The sequence below is a fragment of the Balaenoptera borealis genome, assembly GCF_965194805.1.
Source record: "Balaenoptera borealis genome assembly, chromosome: 15".
NCBI lineage: Eukaryota > Metazoa > Chordata > Mammalia > Artiodactyla > Balaenopteridae > Balaenoptera > Balaenoptera borealis.
In genome coordinates, this window is record NC_138871.1 from 44651143 (window position 1) to 44656094 (window position 4952).

General features: G+C 38.5%; 1 long non-coding RNA gene across 1 annotated transcript in view; it reads left to right on the forward strand.

Moving 5' to 3' along the window:
• LOC309612529 overlaps positions 1-4952 on the forward strand; it is a 300182-nt gene that overhangs the window by 266744 nt on the left and 28486 nt on the right. The gene's annotated exons all lie outside the window — the stretch shown is intronic.

The following is a 4952-nucleotide window of genomic DNA, read 5'->3' on the forward strand; positions in this document are numbered from 1 at the left end:
AGAAAAGGTCTCCTCCTGAGCTCATTCCCCCAGATAATTCTTGACTGAGCCTCCTTAATGCTAGAAATCAACATTTCAGTCCCAGCCTAAAAAGTCAAGGTTTCCATTAGAAATCCATTTCTATTAGACCGCTAGGCTCAGGAGGCGGACCTAGCTCTTCAGTTGCTGCAGGGAGCCTTATGTTGTGAGGAAACCTCAATTTGAGAGCATGTTTTATTCCATTATTGAGAACAAGCTAGCTAGATGGCCACCCTTATGCCATCAAAGGACCTTATTATCCTCTGCATCCAAATGGATGTGTTAAGAAATGTGGGCAGGCTCAAATCAGGCCAGTAAAAGTTTCATATGCCACCAAGAAGGCCTTTGAAGTCACTGAGAGTCAAAGTAACCAGAGACGTCCTAGCAGCACCCCCATAAAAGCTGCAAAGTAGCCCCAGCCTCACAATGTCTGTCTTCTCTGGGCATCCAGTTTAGAATTTTCTGTGGCCCTACCCAGGCTACACTACTGGAAGATGAACAGTTGTAGAAAGCCCAGAAAGTGCCACCTTTGTCTTCCTTTGGCAACCTCCCTTCTCCAAAAAATATTATATATCAAAACCAAAACAACAAGAAAACAAAATTAAATAAAAATGGCTATGTTTTCAGTGATTGTTGCAAGGTCTCCATGAACTCTAAAAGTGGCCATTGTATCCAAGTCAGAGCTGTCTTCCACTAAGGTAGAGCAGGATTAAAGAAACCCTTCTTGGTTACAGACTCATTTCTTAGCTAGAGCCCATCAAGACTGATAACCCTTCCAGGTACCAAATTTGGGCCTATCTAGCACATTCTTCTTAGTAATCCTCAAAGCTGAAACTTCTCATAAAAAACCACACCCTCCTTTGGGGGTTATGGCATTATTTTACTCATATTCTCAAACTTGCTGCACTTGTGCCCCACATTCCACTAGCAGTGAACATGGTGGTCTGGAGGGGGTAAATATGGGGAAGGTGCTAAGCTCAGCCAACATGCTTGACCAAGAAGAAACTCTAGCTTCAAGTTCTGCTCCCCATAAAATATAGCCACTTTTCATTTTCTATTCAACAAGTTCTTAATGCCAGTGAGGTACCAGGCTCTGTATTGGGAATGCGGCTATGAAAAAAATCATCCCTGCCCTCAGTCTAGCGGAGGAGTTGGTTGTTAAGCCAATCACATAAATATCTCCATTGTAATTATAGTGGTTAACTGCTATGAGCAAAGGATGAGGAGACCTCATCTAGACTGAAGGTCGGGTAGAGATTTGAAGAATGAGTAGGAATTGTACGAAGAGCATGGTGAAAACCTTAGGAAAAGGGAGGAGTTGATTCACTCTAGGAACAGATATGGCTGTCCCCTGGCTACCTGACTGTCTGTCAGCTGGAATGGACAAATCAGGAGGATCTCTCTGGAATAACTTCTGGGAGATAACTCTGGAAAGGGTGATGCTCTGCTTTTTAATTCTATTATAGACACCTCAGTTACTGGAAGATGCCCTTAGCCTATACAATGCTCCAAAGATTGCTCAAAACTGTGACCTGGGTTTTAGGATGCTCCTGTTTTATGATTGCCTATCCGTGAGTTGTCCTCCCTTACTATGATTTCGCATAGTCCACAGGCATACGAGCTATATTTCCAAACTCAAGTAATCCCAAGCACTGCAGTTTGTAGTCTATGATATTTCTGGGGTGAAAGGAAATGAAAACAGGAAGTTGCAAATGTATCTCTAAAAGATCTGTACTAAAATAATAATGTCTAGCAAACAACATTCCTGAATCCAGTAATTACTAAAACTTGAACTTCTGTAGGTGCTTGATTCTGGCCTTTTTCCTTCTAAATCATCACACTCACTTACTGCCATCCTGTTTAAGATCACCTGTTTCCAATATCCCACAGAGTCTCAGACCAGGCTAAGAGCAGTGTTCTCAAATTACAGTCACTGGACTACATCACCAGTAAACTTTCAAAAATGCCAGCTCTTGGGCCCCACCTCAGATCGAAATCAGAAACTCTGAGTGTGTGTCCCAGCACACAGTATTTTAACAGCCCACTGGATAATTCTGCTCCATGCTCAAGTTTGATAACCACTGGCCTAGATAGGACCTTTCACCCATCTCCATGAATCCCTCTTTCCCCACCCAATTTCCTGTAGCAGTTTGTAATGAAAGATGATATTCCCATATCTAACCATCCCAGCCACCATATCCCAGTCCTCAGGGCTTTCAAAACTTACAGTCTTAGACTAGGCACTCCAAATAGTCAATAGAAGCCTAGAATCCTGACGTGGACAATTGGACTCCTATCCAGTTACTTTTGATAAATGACACTACATAGAGATCACACAGAACATATTGCAACAATCAAATCTTGAGGGACCTTGTTCTTCACATATTTTTATTTCCCTATCACATTCCTCCTGGTTTACAAAATGACACAATACTAATTTTCCAGTTACTGCAAAAGTTGTTAATTCAGTTTCTTAATCTGTCAAATCTAGTTGCAAAAAACAAAACTGTCCTTACAGAGAGACCATGAAAGTTATAGGGAACTATCATAATGGACTGACTTTTTGGGTTCTTCTCCTAGAATTCCTTCTCCAGCAGAAGTCTTTAGGGTCCCCAACACCATTATGCTTACAAGTCCTTCAGCTTTGCAGAAGTACTCTCTATGAAAAGTATATAAACCTTAAGGAAATGTCTGTTAAGCAATTGAAATAACATATTTGATCATAGTAAGAACTCTAGAAAAAAACATACGAGTTGAAAATTATGTCCCTGGAGTATTTTAATGTATTCCAAAATTTCACCATCTGTAAAATAAAAATATGATGAACGCTTAACTCTCAGGTCTACTTGGGATCTGGATGAATGAAGACAGACAAGTAGGAATCAGTGGACTCGTCAGTCTCCATTCTGTGATCTCCACCTCTCAGCTCCACCTTTATTCTTCTTCGAAATCCCCTACCCAATTATTTCTTACCCATGTCCAAAGTAGTCCATGTAAATCAGAAGTTCCATTGGACAGAAGGATAGATTTGCTAAGTAATACTAGAGCCCTTCATTTATTCTACATTTGGGGGAATTCTAGAGGACTAGCTAGAATTTTCTAATGAGATCATTAAAGGCTGACCTGCAAAATTATCAACAAGAAACCAGTAACATTCTTGGCGTTGTATGCTTGGCCACAGCATTCTTCCTGGTGTCATACGCCTCCTATATTTACTAACTCTAATTCTAACCATATCATTTCAGTGAGCTAGAATTCTAGAATGGTTAAAAGACATAATAAACTTATCTTGAAAATGTATATGTAGTTTATCCTAATCATGAATCTAAAATTAAGTGATCTTTAGATGGTCTTATTCAAATCCACCTTATTTTTTAATATTTTAAAGATAATCATTAAAAAACAAGAATGAGTGGCTTAAGGATAGCTATTCTTAAAATATCCTCTCTAAAAAATACTTATCCACACTAGTTTACCATGAAATAAATGATGGTACTAAGTGAGTGTTATACACATTACATTTACTATATCTCTCTTCGTAAACTGGGGAAATTATTCGTTAGTGTGACTTCAGATTGATTTCTCACATGACATGTTAAAAAGAGTTACTTAATTGCAAATTTCATATGTAGGCATAAAAGGGAACAAAGTTGCTGTATTTGGAAATAAATGATACTTAATATAATTATTGCAGAGTTTTTGATGTCGCAGATACTGCATCAGGAACTGATTGGATAAGAATCAGTCACCATCAGTTCCTAATGCATTGCCTTCAGCATCTAAACAAGCATCAGTGAACACCTCAAGTTAGATTTGCTGTGATGTATTTATGGTTATACAATAAAATAAGCACTTTTAATTAAACCCTAAAGAGAAATGTTTCTTGGTCCCAAGATGCTAAAACACCTATCATTAGCCTACCACTCATATAGATTTATTCATGGAACCAGAGAAGTTAATCTAGTTCCATGTTTATGCCTATAATACACTGTATCTTCCTTGCTGAATAAATAGGTACTAAATAAAACAACGTAAAATTTGCTGATTGTTTTTATAATGTGAGAAAAGTGAGTAGATATATTTGGTTTGCCATCTTTGCTTATCTTTTTTTTTTTAACTTAAGAGTTTATGGAGTTTAAATAGGTATTGCTATTTGAATAGAGATTATTTCCCATCATTTACCACTCAAGTAAATATTATAAGAAAGAAAATGCTACAAAGCAATTACTATAAAAGATAACATATTATAACTAAGTATACTTTCAACTAGCCTAAATTCATTTGTATTTCCAGCATTTTCTAGCTTTACAGGTCAAGGTGGTTTGACAAGCAAGCTCATTTTGCTTCACTTATGAATTCATTTATCAGACATTTATTGAACACCTATTATGTGCCAGCTACTATTCTAGGCACCTGTGATACAGCAGTGAGAAAAGTCACTACCCTAATGGAGCTTCCATTCTAGTAAAGGGAGAAGACTGAAAACCAATTTATAATATTTTGTGTAAAATCAAGAGTTTTCAGAGGAGTAACAGTCCTGAAATACATATGTTTTAACATGGATCAAACATGATTGTATACAAGCAATAATACAACTTTTGTGGATAATTATAAAATAAATTTGGGGCTTCCCTGGTGGCGCAGTGGTTGAGAATCTGCCTGCCAATACAGGGAACACGGGTTCGAGCCCTGGTCTGGGAAGATCCCACATGCCGCGGAGCAACTAGGCCCGTGAGCCACAACTACTGAGCCTGCGCATCTGGAGCCTGTGCTCCATAACGAGAGAGGCCGCGATAGTGAGAGGCCTGCGCACCGCGATGAAGAGTGGCCCCCGCTTGCTGCAACTAGAGAAAGCCCTCGCACAGAAACGAAGACCCAACACAGCCAAAAATAAATAAATAAATTAATTAATTAAAAAAAATAAATTTGATGAG